Source organism: Mobula birostris, chromosome 21, assembly GCF_030028105.1.
Source record: "Mobula birostris isolate sMobBir1 chromosome 21, sMobBir1.hap1, whole genome shotgun sequence".
Classification (NCBI taxonomy): Eukaryota; Metazoa; Chordata; class Chondrichthyes; order Myliobatiformes; family Myliobatidae; genus Mobula; species Mobula birostris.
Window position 1 is genome coordinate 24,788,624 of NC_092390.1, and position 18,618 is coordinate 24,807,241.

General features: G+C 44.3%; 1 protein-coding gene across 7 annotated transcripts in view; it reads left to right on the forward strand.

Annotated features, from left to right (window-relative positions):
- Window positions 1–18,618, forward strand: part of jmjd1cb (jumonji domain containing 1Cb) — a 200,107-nt gene that overhangs the window by 70,335 nt on the left and 111,154 nt on the right. For 2 of the 7 annotated variants that reach the window (XM_072239190.1, XM_072239189.1), the window contains exon 1: window positions 6,133–6,414. The exons of 4 other annotated variants lie outside the window; for them this stretch is intronic. The gene's annotated coding sequence lies outside the window, so the exon portion shown is untranslated. Of the gene's footprint in view, window positions 1–6,132; window positions 6,415–18,618 lie in introns of those variants that run through there. One more of the 7 variants, XM_072239192.1, reaches the window with a different exon arrangement.

An 18,618-nucleotide genomic window follows, 5' to 3' on the forward strand; every position in this document is an offset into this window, starting at 1 on the left:
GGTGGTGTAGACAGTGCCCCGCTAGTTGCAGTCTTCTCGCCTCGATTTTAGTGGTGAGCATCGGTAGGTGGTTATAGAGCTCGACGTTCGTCATGTGCTGTTGCCAACTCACGTTAAGAGCCATCTGGAGCATTCGTGTATGGCAACCATCTGGAGACTTTCGCATCGTCTTGGTGAGTGTCCACGTCTCGCATCCGTACGTGAGAATGGACTCTATGACTGCTATGAAAATCCTGTTTTTAAGCATTAGCGTTGATGGCTGCATATTAAATAGGATAACTCCCAGACAAGGTTTTGATAGATGACGAATAAACCAATGTAAGAGGTATTTGATCTTGTCATCGCCAATCTACTGTCTTTAGTTGATCTAAACATCAAGCAGCATTTTACTGAGTTAAGGTAACTGAAGTTACCTTATCAAGGATCTGAAGTTAGTTGGAATCATAGAGAACTCTTCAACATCTGGAGTCGTACCTTGCTGAAAAATGATTGTGATTGTTAGAGCACAGCCATCTCAACCTTTTCTTGGGCAGTTTAGAAAACTAAATGTGTTGTCATTTCATCAATCGGTCCTTCCATCAAAAAGTCAGAGTTGGGACATTTGCTGATGGTGCCATGATATTCAATTAATTTTCAACACCTCAGGAAATGAAGCAGCTCACATGTGTGAAAGACAGAGAACATTCAGGTATGTGATGATAAGTGGAATATTATTTGTGCTAGTGAATGCCAGGTACTCAGCATCTTTGTCAATAAATTCTTTGGTCACTTAACCTTGACATTCAACAACTTTGTTACCATTGGATCCATTCCTATCAACAGTCTAGTGTCCAACTGTTAACAAGTAATTTACTTAAACCTACCATAATTTCTCGATGTATAAGCAGGTCAAAGGATAGATTTCATGCAGCAAGTGACTCTCCTGCCAAAGCCTGATCACCAACTATGAGGCACGTCAGAAATGTGATTAAAAAGCCACAGATATGCGCAATCCAAAAATACTTGGAAAAACTTGACTCCATCCAAAAAAGCTTGTTTAATTGGCACCTTAAAACTTCACTTAGTCCTTAATTAAAAAAGCAGAAAATTTGATCCAAACAACAGGAATTCTGCAGATGCTGGAAATTCAAGCAACACACATCAAAGTTGCTGGTGAATGCAGCAGGCCAGGCAGCATCTGTAGGAAGAAGTGCAGTCGACGTTTCAGGCCGAGACCCTTCGTCAGGACTAACTGAAGGAAGAGATCCAAAATTGGCTTACAAGAGTTGTTTTGTATGGCTTAGTACTTTGTGTTTTGTAGTATTTATAGATGAATTGAATTAAAGTGATTAATGAGTTGGCCTATGATTGTCTTTAGAATTGATAGTGAAAAATATTGCAAGCTTCTAGTCATAATCAATATTATTTAAAGTCAGTTATATTTAAAGTAACAACTGCAATATAAAGCAGAGGTGTACAAAATTTTATAAAGGGGGGGCAGTTTCAGCAAAGAAATAAATCTGTGGTAGTAGGAAGTGTACTGATGTGCATAGGAACACAGATTTTAGTGTGCATGGCCAAGTACCCCTGAAGGTAATGGAACAGGATGGGTAGATGTGGCATACCTGCTTTTATTAGTCACGCTAAAGAGTGTAAAAGTGTGGAATGTCATCCTGGAACTTAACAAAACTATTATTACTTGGAGTGAGGCTTTTGTGAATTATTTTGGTCACTATATTTTAGAACTATACCATAACATCAGAGATGTCTGGAGAAAATTTAAGTATATTGCCAGGTGTGGAGAAATTTAGTTGAGAGGTTGGTTATGTTTTTTCTTGTAAGAGGCGGAAGTATAAAGAGAATATGCAGGAATGCTGTATTTCCATCAGCAGGAAGGTTATTAGACAGTGGGCATAAGTTTAGGATGAGAAGAAAACTGATAAAATTATATTGACCAAATTGATGAGAGTATGGGCTTATTGGCCAAGAACGATAGAAGTAAGTTGAGTGCATTGTCATTTATGTTGTACTCGTATATACAATGCAATGAAGAACTTACTTGAAGTGGTATCATGGGTATATAAGTAGTATTCACAAGGAAAAGATAAAGATAATTATAAGAAAAAAATGCCGTATAGAAAAAAGCTAAAGTCCATTTTTATGCATATCGATCATTGTTGATAGAGTTCCTACGCTGAGGTAGTGACTAGGGTTGTGTAGTTGGTTCAAAAACAAATTCGTTAAATGGAAGTAGCTCTCTTACACCTGGTGGCATAGGATTTAAGGCTTCTGTACTTCCTGCTTGATGGTAGCTGTGAAAAAATGGCATGACCTAAATGATGGGAATCTTTGGACGTTCCCTTTTTGAGGCAGTGCCTCATGTGCATACTTGTCAGTGGTGGGAGGGATGTGCCCATGATATGCTAAGTCCACTGCTACTTGCCAAGATACTTCCAACACGACATCTGTAAAAGTTTGTTAGCGATTGACGGCAAGCTAAATCTCCTTAACCTCCAATCCCAGAAGGATGAAAGATAGTGGATATCACACCTCTATATAAAAAAAGGATCAAGGCAAATGGCAGGTAACTATAGCAACACACACAAAATGCTGGAGGAACTCAGCAAGTCAGGTAGCATCTATGGAGGAAAATAAAAGGTTGTGTTTCAGGATGAGTCCCTAGAAAGTTGCTTCCACTGATAAAGTGAGATTAGAACTAGGAGAACAAGAACAAGATTCAGGAAATAGATTTAGAACTGAGGAGAAACTATTTTTCCCAAAGAGAGGTGAATCTTTGGAGTTCTCAGTCCAGGGGAGAAGTAGAGGCTGCCTCATTAAATATATTTAAGACACAGTTGAATAGATTTTTGAATAGCAGGGGAGTTAAGGGTTGTGGGGAAAATGCACGTAAGTAGAGCTGATCGTGATCTTATTAAATGCTGGAGTAGTCTTGACGGGACAAATAGCCTTTATGTCCGAGTTTAATTCAAGTTTAAGTTTACTGCCATCTAACTGTTTCTATATACAGCCAAATGAAACAAAGTTCCTCCAGACCGTGATGCATCCACAAAACCTATAATGTCCACAGCACATAAACCAAAATATTGCCATAAATAAGTTAATAAAATATAATGTAAAATGCATGTTGTGCACAGCACATGTAAACAGTGATCAATAAATAGCTTGCTGTCCTAGTGATGAGATCTTGGTGGGGGCAGGGTATTCAGTAGTCTCACAGCCTTTGGGAAGAAGCTGTTACTCAGTCTGGTAGTCCTAGATCTGATACTCTTATACCCCTGGTAGTGGGTCAAAGAGATTGTGGAATGGGTGGTAGGGATCCTCAACAATGCTTTGGGCCCTTTGTCAGTAACGGTCCTGGTAAATGTTACAAATAGGGGAGAGAGAGACCCTGGTGATCATATTGATGGTTTTAACTATCCTCTGTAGGGTTTTGTGGTCTAATGCTTGTCATCTTCCATACCACTGAGTATGTTCTTATGTTTGAATGCAGGCAAATGGGAGACAAGCTTCGTAGGCCAAATAATTAGCATGGATGAGATGGTCCAAAGGGCCTGTTTCCATGCTGGGTCACATGTACTCTTATGATTCTGTGTTTCACCTGAATGATCTTTCACTCATCATTAAAGTTTGGTGTGTATGATTAAAAATAAATAGTATTTTCTATATTAAATAGGTGAACCCCCAGAACTGAGATCTGAGCAATCTTACCTGATGTTTGAGAGGCAGTCCATGCCCTCATGCTTGGCTTCTCTGTTCCCCTTATGTATGGACTCAGTAGTCTCAATTCAACCTAAAATGCATATTCCCTTTGAACAGTCTTGATCTAGAGATTACCAGGAGTTGGTAGAGATGTTGCACTTTTTCAAGGAGGCTTTGAGAGCATCTTAGAATCTTTCCCTCTGCACTAATTCCATCCACAACAGGGATTCCAACTTTTTTATGCCATGGATCAACACCATTAAGCAAGGGGTCTATGAACCCCAGGTTGGGAACTCTTGATCTACAAGTTTGTAGATGATACCACTGTACTGGGCCGCTTCTCAAATAATGATGAATCGGAGTACAGGAAGGGGATAGAGAGCTTAGTTCTCTAAGCTGTCATGGCAACAACCTTTCCCTCAATGTCAACAAAAGCTGGTAATTGACTTCAAAAAGGGGTGCTGGTGGTGCACAAGCTGCTGTCTACATCAGCGTTGCTGAGGTTGAGAGATTGAGAGCTTCAAGTTCCTAGGTGTGAACACCATCAACAGTCTGTCCTGGTTCAACCGTGTTGATGTCACGACCAAGAAAGCTCACCAGTACCAGTGCCCCTGCTTTTTCAGAGGCTAATGAAAGTTAGCTTGAGACTTAGCTTGAGGAGGAACTTTTCCACCCAGAGAGTGGTGGATATATGGAATGCTCTGCCCCAGAAGGCTGTGGAGGCCAAGTCTCTGGATGCTTTCAAGAAAGAGATGGATAGAGCTCTTAAAGATAGCGGAATCAAAGGTTATGGAGATAAGGCAGGAACTGGGTACTGATTGTGGGTGATCAGCCATGATCACAGTGAATGGCGGTGCTGGCTCGAAGGGCTGAATGGCCTCCTGCACCTATTATTGTCTGTTGTCCCCATCAGCTCTTACCAATTTTTATCAGTGCATCATAGAAAGTATTCTGTCTGGATGCCTAAATAGTGGGTATGACTACTGATCTGCACTTGACTACAAGAAACTGCAGACAGTTGTAGACACAGGTCAGCACATCACAGGAAACATCTATGGACTATCTATACTTCTTGCTGCCTCTGTAAAGCGCCTCGCATAATCAAAGACTTCACGCACCACAGAATTCTCTTCCCTCCCCTCCCATCAGGCAGAAGATGCGGAAGTCTGAAAGCATGCACCACAGGCTCAAGGACAGCTTCTATCCCACTGTTTTATGACTCTTGAACAGACTGCTTGCACAAGATGGACTCTTGGCCTCACAATTTGCTCATTATGACTTGCACTACACTTTTTCCGTAGTTTTACATTTTATTCTGCATTGTTACTGCAAGACAAGCTTTTCACTCTGTCTTAGTACATGTGACAATAATAAACCAATCCCAATACCCCTGGTGATGACAGAGCATGGAATAGTGTCTGCTTTGGGAGTCTGGCCTATGAACATGACCTATCCAACAGAGAAACTAAGGTCTCTGTACTCATGGTATTGGTCTGGGAGAAGATGCTGGCATCTGATCACTTCCAGTGAATTTTGATTTTGTGGAGACAGTGTTGGTGCCATTCTTTCAGTGTTTGTGTTGCCAGTTGTTAGCAGTCAAATTCTTAGCAACGTAAGGGGTCACTGCAGTCTCAAAGACCAGGAGGTCTAGGCCAGTTTTGTGGTGTTGATCTTCCAAACACCTTATTTGTCAGACAACCAGAGATGGTAGGGATGCGTTAAGGGCTATAGTTAATTTCTTCATGGATGTCTGACTGTGCAGACATGCCCCCTCCCCATAAGACATAAGAACTGGTCCATATTTTTCCAGGGTCTTAGTAGAGGAAGTGTTGTTTGGAGGGTTAGTTGGTAGAGGGCCTTTGTTTTGTGATTGTTATGGCCATTTTCTTACATGCTTTAGTGAAATGGTGAACAAAGAGGTCAGCCTCCAAGAAAGGACTTTTGCAAGTGGCGTCTGCATACTGCTTATGGTATTGCTGGCTTTAAAAAAAACTGACAATTTCCCTGGTCTGGATATCATCATTTTTAGCCCTTTACTCCACAGTGCCTTGTATTTGAGTGATTTTTTTTTAAAGAAAAGAACAGAAAATGTCTGAATCAAAATAAAAGAAAGTTTACAATAGGGTAGACAGTTTTGAAATGGTCTAAAATAATTCTATTCATAAGGGAACGAATTGCTACACCAGAGTATTGTTTGTAAGGAAATCAAGCGAGAATTGCCCAAGAGTTGACATTAATCTGGTTTTTATCTGAAGCAGTGAGTAAACGCCTCCTTCCGAATATCTCTTAGTTAGACTGAGTAATCATTAACATGACTCATGCTGGAAGTGACTGTTTTACCACCTGTGACTTGGTTTTAGATTGAAGGACCGCCCTTTTCCGCCTCGTTTGAGCTGTCTTTATAAAAGGAGGTCGAATTAGGGTTGCTCATGCTTCTCTGCAGTCTATTTTGTAATGTTCTTCAAGTCCAAAAACATAACACATGGTGCAAAACCTTTTAATTTTATAATTTTTGTTCAATTATCTGTTTTGGACGGCTGACTAAATAACCAGTTCTGGAATGACGTTCATGAACTACATCTTTACATGGTGTGCTAACAGTTGCATGGTTTATTTTTTGTTAGCACTAATAATGACAAAGGGAGATCAGTGATCCGCCTCTGCACAATCTGCACTCGGGCGTAAAGGGAGGGAGAAGGCTCTCTCGGAGCAGAGGTACTCAGCTATTTTTCCAAAAAAAAAAGAAAATTTATAACATGTATATTGCTTGCCCTTTTAATGTGTTAAATACTGAATCGCTGGAATGTAGCACGGTACATTCAACTGTTCTGCACTTTAAACTGAAATAGTTCACTGATCCTGTGAGTGAAAGTGTGCTGTTGATTAAGAATATTAATCTGTAATCTTTGGCATCTGGTTTGTTCACACATAAGCAGCAATTTGAATGGGAATTCTTTGGGAGGAAATCGGTTTTCTCAATATTGTTCTCAGTATTTATGTATTGGAGTGTGTTTTGAGTCGGATAACAACCTATTTGATTTGACACCATTGACAAAAATCTATCGGCAATACTGATTTGCTCAACATTGCAGTTTATCCTTTACGCAAAAGTAAACAGTTTTAAATTTTTTTCTTGACACAGTAGTGAATCTGTGGAATTCTCTGCCACAGGAAACAGTTGAGGCCAGTTCATTGGCTATATTTAAGAGGGAGTTAGATATGGCCGTTGTGGCTAAAGGGATTGGGGGGGTATGGAGGGAAGGCTGGTACAGGGTCTGAGTTGGATTATCAACCATGATCATACTGAATGGTGGTGCAGGCTCGAAGGGCCGAATGGCCTACTCCTGGACCTATTTTCTATGTTTCTAAATACAGAATTCTTAATCAATTATATGCAGTAAAGAATTATCATATTTTATTTGTGATAGTTGATAAGATAATAAATTTAACACAGCAGTTTTCAGCAACCTTAAATTAATGAAGTGTAACCACTGGCCTTTCAAATTTCAAGTGTTTATATAAAGGGACTTGATTGCTCTGTCAAGGCTGATTATATTTTCTATTGCTAGTTAGTGTGAAGAATATCTTGTTTTCCCCAATTGTAACAGTCACTACATTGCAGAACCAAGAAGAATTTATAGTTATTTTCTAGGGTAAAAGGGTCATGTTTTTGTATATTGTATTTGTGTTTTATGTGACTTGGGTATTTGGATGCTTATGTTATAGTTACTGTAACATTACAGTATTTAATTTAGTACATTTTGAAATTGTGTTGACATTTAGTTGAAACATCTGATTAAAAGCTACAGTAAGAATTCACTATTTTTGTACTTGAGTTGTGAATGGAGTGTGGTGCTGCACCAAACCCAAAACAGGATATAGTTTTTGCAGACATTTCCGTAGTCATAATATCATGTATGCTGTAAAGAATTCTCAGGTCTTGCAAATCTAAGTGTCTGACTGGGTTAGTTCTGTTGCACCACGGGTAGGACTCCATTAAGCTCTTAGTTATTAATGGAAATTCTGTGCAGATAAGCTCAAATTCTTCTAAGTTGTTAAATGTTTACAAGCTGAATTTTGTCTATTTATAGCATGGGAACACTTTTTTGGTTTGGTGTATTGTAAATGGTGGTTTAATTACACATTGCATTTCTACAAAAGAACAGTGTACTTTTAATATTTGTTGGATCTCATCTTGATACGCACTGACATAACCGAGTGACTAATTTAAGAAACGTTTATTTATTTTTCAAGATGGAGGTATTATTGGCAATTCTTGCATTTCTGTTGCATTCCTAATTGCCGTTGAGAGGAAGGTATCTCGTCAACAACTTGGAAGTGTAGCATTTGTGTTAGAACACAATACAGTGCAGGAACTAATAGTTGACATTTCTGGCTGAGACCTTTCAGAGCCCCGATGAAGGGTCTCTACCCAAAATGTTGATTGCTTATTCCTCTCCATTGATGCTGCCAGACCTGCTGAATCTAATAATTTGTGTGTGTGCTCACAAAATATTGTTTGGCTTGGGATTTTACCAATTAAACCGTGCAATAATGAAGGTGCAGCAATACATTTTCAGCTGATGTGCAAGTTAAAGGGGGATTTAGAGGTTCTGCTCTTGCACACCTGCTTTCCAGAAGGATAAAAGAACAGAGGTTATAGTTTCGTTGTCAGAGTGGCCAGGTGGTACATGTTATACTGCAATGTGCTGGATGTGGAGGGATTATTGCTTAAGGCTGTGATTAAGGTGCCCAGACAAATTTGCTCCATTGTCTTGGATGTTGGTACATTTCAAGTGTCATTAGAACTACAGTTTTAAATAAGTGGACAATACTCCATTATATTCCTGACTTGTGCCTGAGAGATGATGGAAAAACATTGGGTGTCAGGAAGTTAATTACTTGTCAGAAGTGTCAGATCTGCTGTGGTAGCCACAATGTTAATGTACTTGTCTAAGTTGTACTGTCAAAACTTAAAATTAAACAAGAAAATGCCAGAACTACTGATCCGTGGAAAGAAAAATAGAGTTAATGTTGCAGGTTTATAACTTAGAGCAAGGAGAAGTTAGAAATCTATTATGCTTTAAGTTGCAGAGAAGAAGTGTTGACTATGTCTGGCTGTGTCTGGAATCTGCAGGTGGAACCTAAACAGAGCATCGGGGTTCAGGTTAATGGTGAATAGATATCAGTATTGAGGAGACATTCCATCATTTAGCTGATCATTGAAAGTATTCTTGGTAATAATTAGCCCAGTTGGCTTTGTCCTGCTTTTTTATGAATAGGATATAGGTGAACATTTACATCGGTGTCAAGTTGTTGCCAATTATGTAACAGTACAGGAGCAACTTGATTAAAGAGGTGACTGATTAAGGAGCACAAATTTCAGTGATAATGTTGAGTGGTCCCTTCCATATGTGGTCTTGACTGTATCCAGTGCACTCTGCTGTTTCCTGATGATACATAGAGTAACTTGGCTGAAGAGTGGCGAGGAAGATAAAGAATGGTAGGGTGAAGGAACCATGGGTGACAAGTGAGGTGGAAAATCTAGTCAGGTGGAAGAAGGCAGCATACATGAGGTTTAGGAAGCAAGGATCAGGTGGGTCTATTGAGGAATATAGGGAAGCAAGAAAGGAGCTGAAGAAGGGGCTGAGAAGAGCAAGAAGGGGGCATGAGAAGGCCTTGGCGAGTAGGGTAAAGGAAAACCCCAAGGCATTCTTCAATTATGTGAAGAAAAAAGGATGACAGGAGTGAAGGTAGGACCGATTAGAGATAAAGGTGGGAAGATGTGCCTGGAGGCTGTGGAAGTGAGCGAGGTCCTCAATGAATACTTCTCTTCGGTATTCACCAATGAGAGGGAACTTGATGGTGAGGACAATATGAGTGAGGTTGATGTTCTGGAGCATGTTGATATTAAAGGAGAGGAGGTGTTAGAGTTGTTAAGATACATTAGGACAGATAAGTCCCCGGGGCCTGACGGAATATTCCCCAGGCTGCTCCACGAGGCGAGGGAAGAGATTGCAGAGCCTCTGGCTAGGATCTTTATGTCCTCGTTGTCCACGGGAATGGTACCGGAGGATTGGAGGGAGGCGAATGTTGTCCCCTTGTTCAAAAAAGGTAGAAGGGATAGTCCGGGTAATTATAGACCAGTGAGCCTTACGTCTGTGGTGGGAAAGTTGTTGGAAACGATTCTTAGAGATAGGATCTCTGGGCATTTAGAGAATCATGGTCTGATCAGGGACAGTCAGCATGGCTTTGTGAAGGGCAGATTGTATCTAACAAGCCTGATAGAGTTCTTTGAGGAGGTGACCAGGCATATAGATGAGGGTAGTGCAGTGGATGTGATCAATATGGATTTTAGTAAGGCATTTGACAAGGTTCCACACGGTAGGCTTATTCAGAAAGTCAGAAGGCATGGGATTTAGGGAAGTTTGGCCAGGTGGATTCAGAATTGGCTTGCCTGCAGAAGGCAGAGGGTGGTGGTGGAGGGAGTACATTCAGATTGGAGGATTGTGATTAGTGGTGTCCCACAAAGATCTGTTTTGGGACCTCTACTTTTTGTGATTTTTATTAATGACCTGGATGTGGGGATAGAAGGGTGGGTTGGCAAGTTTGCAGATGACACAAAGGTTGGTGGTGTTGTAGGTAGTGTAGAGGATTGTCAAAGTTTGCAGAGAGACATTGATAGGATGCAGAAGTGGGCTGAGAAGTGGCAGGTGGAGTTCAACCCGGAGAAGTGTGAGGTGGTACACTTTGGAAGGACAAACTCCAAGGCAGAGTACAAAGTAAATGGCAGGATACTTGGTAGTGTGGAGGAGCAGCGGGATCTGGGGGTATATGTCCACAGATCCCTGAAAGTTGCCTCACAGGTGGATAGGGTAGTTAAGAAAGCTTATGGGGTGTTAGCTTTCATAAGTCAAGGGATAGAGTTTAAGAGTCGTGATGTAATGATGCAGCTCTATAAAACTCTGGTTAGGCCACACTTGGAGTACTGTGTCCATTTCTGGTCGCCTTACTATAGGAAGGACGTGGAAGCATTGGAAAGGGTACAGAGGAGATTTACCAGGATGCTGCCTGGTTTAGAAAGTATGCATTATTATCAGAGATTAAGGGAGCTAGGGCTTTACTCTTTGGAGAGAAGGAAGATGAGAGGAGACATGATAGGGGTATACAAGATGTTAAGAGGAATAGATAGAGTGGACAGCCAGCGCCTCTTCCCCAGGGCACCACTGCTCAATACAAGAGGACATGACTTTAAGGTAAGGGGTGGGAAGTTAAAGGGGGATATTAGAGGAAGGTTTTTTACTCAGAGAGTGGTTGGTGCATGGAATGCACTGCCTGAGTCAGTGGTGGAGGCAGATACACTAATGAAGTTTAAGCGACTACTAGACAGGTATATGGAGGAATTTAAGGTGAGGGCTTATATGGGAGACAGGGTTTGAGGGTTGGCACAACACTGTGGGCCGAAGGGCCTGTACTGTGCTGCACTATTCTATGTTCTATGTAACAAGGAGGGATCTCAGGAGGGAACCAAGATGAATCACCTGATCAGAAGCATCTTCAGCTAGAAAAAGATTTTAAAGATAAAGATATTAAAAGTTTAGTTTTATTTGTCACATACATTGAAACATACAGTGAAATGCATTGTTTTTAGTCAATGGCCAAAATAGTCAAAGGATTGTGCTGAGGGCAGCCTGCAAGTGCCCACAGCTCACTAACCCCAATCTTATGACTTTTGGAATGTTGGAAGAAACCGGAACATCCAAAATAAATCCTCACAGTTAAAGGGAGTATGTGCAGACAGCGGCGGGAACCAAACACTGATTGGTGATCGCTAGTTCTGTAAAGCAAATGCGTAACCGCTACACTACTGTACCATGTGCTTCTGGCTTGAATGCAAGCATATTCTGGACTCATCATCTTTGTGGATAGAGCTCCTTTTGAAGTCTCCTCTATGTAGTAGCAGTTTAATTGTTCACCACCACTCATGACTGTAGAGTTTTGATCTATTGGGCCTGAGATCACATAGTTCTGTCCATTTCTTGCTATCCTTTCAGTTGTGCAAGCATGCAGCCATCTGTTGCAGTTTCACCAGGTTAGGACTGTAGTTTTTGGAAAGTCCAATACTACAGCTGGTGTGTCATTCTGCACTCCTTTTTGAGTTCTTATTTGATTGTAGTGGTAGCCTGAGGGATATGGGATGGTCCATGATGGTGATTTGTGGTAGAGCACATTTCAGTGGTACTTCATGGTGGAGCTCTTCATTGACACCTTCTTTTGAATGCTAGATCTTTTCTGAATCTCTCCCATAACATGTTAGATGATGCCCTTGTGCAGATGTAAAATTACTGAGTCGTGCCATTTTGTTTGAATTCATAAGACATTTAAAAATTATATTACTGCCTTGTGAAATATCTGCTGTAAATTTCACATGTAACTCAATGCCATCCCATAATGTTTTAAGAATTACTGTGGATGGTGTAGAGTATTGTGAAGGATCTGATGCACAGAACATTCTTCTTCTGCATCTCTGCCTTTCAAACCTCTTACAAAGTGAAACCAAGCAATGTAAGTGACAACAAGGTTTCACTCCCAGATAAGCTTAATGCCTTCTGACTCACCTTGACCATCAAAACATGGAAGGTTCTTCACAAGCTTCGACAGCCCCCAATGACCCTTAGGAAGAAGGTATAGGAACCTCAGGACCCACACCACCAGGTTCAGGAACAGTTATTTACCCCTCAACCATTAGGTTCTTGAACCAGTGGGGATAACTTCACTCAACTTCACTTGCCCAATCACTGAACTGTTCCCACAACCTATGAGCTCACTTTCAAGGGCTCTTCATCTCATGTTCTCGATATTTATTTTTCATTTATTTGTTGTCTTTTGCATATTGCTTGTTTGCCCCTTCTGTTGGGGTTGGTATTTCATTGATTCTATTATGCTTCTTGGATTTACTGAGTATGTCCACAAGAAAATAAATCTCAGGATTGAATATGATGACATATATGTACTTTGATAATAAATTTACTTTGAACTTTAGGTGTCTATAAAACTGTTTATTTTCCTTTGAGGAAAGATGGAGCTTCCAAACTAAGAATGACTTATTTATAGTTAGTTAGCACCTTGATCTCCTGTGGTTTTTCTTAGAGAAGCTAAAAATCTGTTTACAGGTACCAGTTATGGCAGCCTTTAGAGCTGTCCATTAGCATTGGCATAAAAGTTTGGTTTATTAGATGCAAATACTTCATGGAATAATGCCAAGTTGTAATATATCTTGTCATCTCCAGGGAATCTTACGTTGAATTAACTGAAACCTCTGTACATTTTTGGTCAATCATCTTTTAACAGTAAATAATAATTGAAACACTAGCAATGATTATTGTAGTGATTCAGCAGGGCACACAGAATAAATTAGTGATCCTTTTGTTACTGAGCAAACTGTTTTAGGTGTTCGTAACAGTTTCAATTAAAAAATCGACACCATTTTCTGTAGCCACCTCCCAAAATGGCAGGTGAGTAATAGTTCTTCAGTGTACACGGAATAGTAAAAGTACATTATCTTGGTTTCATCTATCATTTTGAAACACATAATTTTGTATCTATTTAAATCCTTTACAGTTATGGAAAAGTTTTCCTTTCAGTGGGCCACATGCCACTGAAAGCCAGGAATGGAATTGAACGTGTTTAGTACAGAGTGGATTCAACACTCACCAGAAGAAACCCCTTGAAGACCAATCCAAAGGAGCACCCTGGATTTGGTCCCACAATATCCTATTTAGGTCACGTTTGCTGCTGGACTCGACCAACAAGATGTTAAGAAGGTTACATTCCATCTCAAAAATAACAAAGCTTTGAAAGCAGACAGCATTGATGCTGAAATCCTAAAATTTGGTCAAGAGCTTCAGTTATTAATCCACAATCTCATTATCCATTTCTGGGAAGAAGGGGATATAGCAAGAAATCTCAGTGATTCTTGACTGTAATCATCTTCAGGAAAGAGAAATTTGATTGTGATATCTACAGAGGAGTTTTTCCTGCTTTTTGTTATAGAGATAGTAGTTGCCAGAGTCCTTCTCAACCCATTTTCAGTAGTTATTGAGCAGCTGTCTAAATTACCGTGTAGATTTTATCCATCACAGAACAGCGGAGATAATCATCGCACAGCAATTTGAAAAAAGTGTAGTCAAATGGAAAAATAGTTGAGCTTGGATTGTTGTTGTAGCAACAGATAAGGCTAAGTAGAACTTAATTGGAAATTTTTTTTAAAAAGGGGCTAGGATAGATTAGCTTTTATTTGCTTTTGCGGAGGTTCATAGACCTAATGTTGTAGATTTATGGTAATTGGTAGTGGGGATGAAACCTTTCATCCAGAAGGTGGTAGGTTCTAGATATTGACGATTGTGGTAAAGGCAAGAATAGGTAAATTACATTTTTAAAATTATTTTTGTTATTTTGTAACTTTTTAATACATTTGTAGTGGTGTGCTACACACAGCGCTAGAATAACCACACGGAGTCGGTGAGTTAGAGTTGCGATGAAAGAGATTTATTCAAACTTCGCGGCCTGCTTTAAAGCCTTCCTGTTCCCGCCCTCCTTGGGCGGGATTGCTGTGGGGAATGCATATTCCCAGACCCTTTCTGCGCGCGAGATTTTCCCCCTGCTGGTGAAGATGGCCTGGCGCCCTTTTTGGGGCCGGCCCTCTGCCTGCGCGCACTGTTGTGAGCCGGTTCGTGTGTGCCAGAAAGTGGGTCGCCACATAACCCCCCCCCCCCCCAGAACTGGCGATACCTCCCCCAATGTCCACAGTCTGGATCGGCCTCTGTTTGGGAGGTCTGCCCCTGCGCCGCGGTGCCTGAGCCTGGACCGGTTGCGCCAAGTCCACATGGGCCGGTTTGAGTCGGTCCACCATAACTACCTTCTCTCTCCCCCCAATGTCCAGCACGAACATGGACCCGTTGTTCTTGATCACCTTAAACGGTCCCTCGTAGGGCCGCTGTTGCAGTGCCCGGCTCTGTCCGTGCTGTGAAGTGGGTATGGGGGCCAGGTTACCGAGCCTCTCCCGTAGTCTGTCCAGGACTGCTGTGGGTTCTTCCTCTTGCCCCCTTGGGGCTGGTATGAACTCTCCTGGGACGACCAGGGGCGCGCCGTACACCAACTTGGCCGACAAGGTGTGCAGATCCTCCTTGGGCGCCGTGTGGATTCCGAGCAGGACCCAGGGAAGTTCGTCCACCCAGTTAGGCCCCTCCAGGCGGGCCATGAGAGCCGATTTCAGGTGACGGTGGAAACGCTCCACTAGTCCGTTCGACTGTGAGTGGTAGGCAGTTGTGTGGTGCAGCTGTGTTCCTAAAAGGCTGGCCATAGCCGACCACAGGCTGGAGGTGAACTGGGCGCCCCTGTCAGAGGTAATGTGGGCCGGTACCCCAAAGCGTGCTACCCAGGTTGCGATCAGTGCTCGGACACAGGATTCGGAGGTGGTGTCGGTGAGCAGGACTGCCTCTGGCCACCTGGTGAACCGGTCTATCATAGTTAGGAGGTACCGCGCTCCTCGTGACACTGGCAGGGGCCCCACGATATCCACGTGAATGTGGTCGAACCTCCGGCGGGTGGGTTCGAACCGCTGTGGCGGAGCCTTGGTGTGCCGCTGCACCTTGGCCGTTTGGCACTGCATGCACGTTTTGGCCCATTCACTGACCTGCTTACGAAGTCCATGCCACACGAACCTGTTGGCGACCAGCCGGACGGTTGTCCTGATGGAGGGATGCGCTAATTTGTGAATGGACTCGAAAACCCGCCGGCGCCAGGCTGCTGGGACGACGGGGTGGGGTTGGCCGGTAGCTACGTCACATAGTAGGGTCCTCTCACCTGGGCCTACGGGGAGGTCTTGAAGCTGTAAACCGGAGACTGCAGTCCTGTAACTGGGGATCTCAGCGTCTGCCTGCTGTGCCTCTGCCAGCACTGCATAGTCCACCCCCTGGGACAGGGCCTGTATGGTAGGTCTGGAAAGTGCGTCCGCCACGACGTTGTTCTTTCCAGAGACATGCGGGATGTCCGTCGTGTACTCGGAGATGTAGGACAGATGTCGCTGCTGGCGGGACAACCAGGGGTCGGACACCTTAGTGAACGCAAAGGTAAGCGGTTTGTGGTCTGTGAACGCGGTGAAGGGCCTACCTTCTAAGAAGTACCTGAAATGCCGGATTGCCAGGTATAGTGCCAATAGCTCCCGGTCGAAAGCACTGTATTTGAATTCGGGTGGTCGTAGGTGTTTGCTGAAGAATGCCAGGGGTTGCCAGCGACCCTCGATGAGTTGTTCCAGCACTCCACCGACCGCTGTGTTGGATGCGTCCACCGTGAGGGCAGTAGGAACATCCGTTCTGGGGTGCACTAGCATCGCGGCGTTTGCTAAGGCTTCTTTGGTTTTAACGAAAGCGGTTGCAGCCTCTTCGTCCCAGGTAATGTCCTTGCCCTTACCCGACATCAGGGTGAACAGGGGGCGCATGGTTCGGGCTGCTGAGGGGAGGAAATGGTGGTAAAAATTCACCATACCCACAAATTCCTGCAAGCCTTTGATTGTGTTGGGTAGGGGGAAGTGGCGGACCGCGTCTACGTTGGCGGGCAGCGGGGTTGCCCCGTCTTTAGTAATCCTGTGGCCCAGGAAGTCGATGGTGTCGAGTCCGGACTGGTATTTGGCTGGATTGATTGTAAGGCCGAATTCGCTCAGGCGGGAGTAGAACTGGCGGAGGTGGGACAGATGCTCCTGCCGACTACTGCTGGCTATGAGGATGTCGTCCAAATAGATGAATGCAAAGTCCAGGTCGCGTCCCACCACGTCCATTAGCCGCTGGAAAGTCTGTGCGGCATTCTTTAGACCAAACGGCATTCGGAGGAATTCGAAAAGTCCGAATGGGGTGATAAGTGCTGTTTTGGGGATGTCGTCCGGATGTACAGGGATTTGATGGTATCCCCGGACGAGGTCTACCTTGGAAAAGATCCTTGCGCCGTGTAGGTTTGCTGCGAAGTCTTGAATGTGCGGCACAGGGTAGCGGTCTGGTGTTGTAGCCTCGTTCAGTCTGCGGTAGTCACTGCATGGTCTCCAGCCCCCCGTTGCCTTGGGCACCATGTGAAGGGGGGAGGCCCATGGGCTGTCGGACCATCGTATGATCCCTAATTCCTCCATCTTCTTGAACTCCTCCTTCGCCAGTCGGAGCTTGTCCGGGGGAAGCCTTCGAGCGCGGGCGTGGAGGGGTGGTCCCTGGGTCGGGATGTGGTGCTGAACTCCGTGTCTGGGCATGGCTGCCGTGAACTGCGGTGTCAGTACTGATGGGAAATCCGCCAGGACCCTGGTGAATTCATCGTCGGACAGCGTGATGGAGTCCAGGTGTGGGGCTGGCAACTGTGCTTCACCCAGGGAGAACGTTTGAAAAGTCTTGGTGTGGACTAATCGCTTCCCTTGCAGGTCGACCAGCAGGCTGTGGGCTCGTAGAAAATCTGCCCCCAACAGTGGTTGGGCCATGGCGGCCAGTGTGAAGTCCCACGTGAACCGGCTGGAGCTGAACTGTAGCCGCACCGTGTGGGTGCCGTAGGTTCATATTGTGCTGCCATTAGCGGCCCTCAGGGTGGGTCCCGGTTCTCTGTTGCGGGTGTCGTAACTCGTTGGATGTAAGACGCTGATCTCCGCTCCGGTGTCGACCAAAAAGTGGCGTCCCGGCTGCTTGTTCCAGACGTACAGGAGGCTGTCCTGATGGCCAACTGCTGTAGCCATCAGCGGCGGCTGGCCCTGGCGTTTCCTGGGAATTTGCAGGGTGGTCTGCAGTGGCGGGCCTCTGTGCCCCACCGCTGGTGGTAGAAACACCATTGTTCGTTGGGCTCCTCACTCCCGTCGCCGGGTTTTGTAGGCTCTGCTGCCGGGCCTGGTCTGGTCTGTCGTTGGGCACGCGGCTTAGTGATCTGTGCGACGGATGCCCCTCTCTCTTTCCTGGCATTCCACAGCACATCTGCTCGGGCCGCCACCTCCCGGGGGTTGCTGAAATCTGTGTCGGACAGCAGCAGGCATATGTCCTCGGGCAGTTGCTCTAGGAACACCTGCTCAAACATGAGGCAGGGTTTGTGTCCTTCAGCCAGGGCCAGCATCTCGTTCATTAATGCTGACGGCGGCCTGTCTCCCAAACCATCCAGGTGCATTAAGCGGCGTGCTCGTTCGCGCCATGAGAGTCGGAAAGTCCTTATGAGCAGGGCTTTGAATGCTGTGTATTTGCCGTCCTCCGGGGGTGACTGTATAAACTCCTCAACTTGTGCAGCAGTCTCCTGGTCGAGTGAGCTCAGCACGTAGTAGTAGCGAGTGGACTCTGCGGTTATCTGCCGAATGTGGAATTGTGCTTCTGCTTGTTCGAACCATAATTGGGGTCGCAGCGTCCAGAAGCTTGGCAATTTTAACAAAACTGTGTGAACAGATGCAGCATCGGTCATCTCTGGTCCAAATATCGTTTGGGCCGTCGGGGTCACCAATTGTAGCGGTGTGCTACACACAGCGCTAGAATAAGCACACGGAGTCGGTGAGTTAGAGTTGTGATGAAAGAGATTTATTCAAACTTCGCGGCCTGCTTTAAAGCCTTCCCGTTCCCGCCCTCCCTGGGCGGGATTGCTGTGGGGAATGCATATTCCCAGACCCTTCCCGCGCGCGGGATTTTCCCCCTGCTGGTGAAGATGGCCTGGCGCCCTTTTTGGGGCCGGCCCTCTGCCTGCGCGCGCTGTTGTGAGCCGGTTCGTGTGTGCCAGAAAGTAGGTCGCCACACAATTGCTTAATGTTTTGGTAAGTTCAATTTGTCATTTTTCATTTTAAGCTTAGATAGTTAATGGCATTCTGGCCACAGAAGGGCTAAGGATTAGACTGAAGCTTTCAGAAAGAATGGCCATATGGAT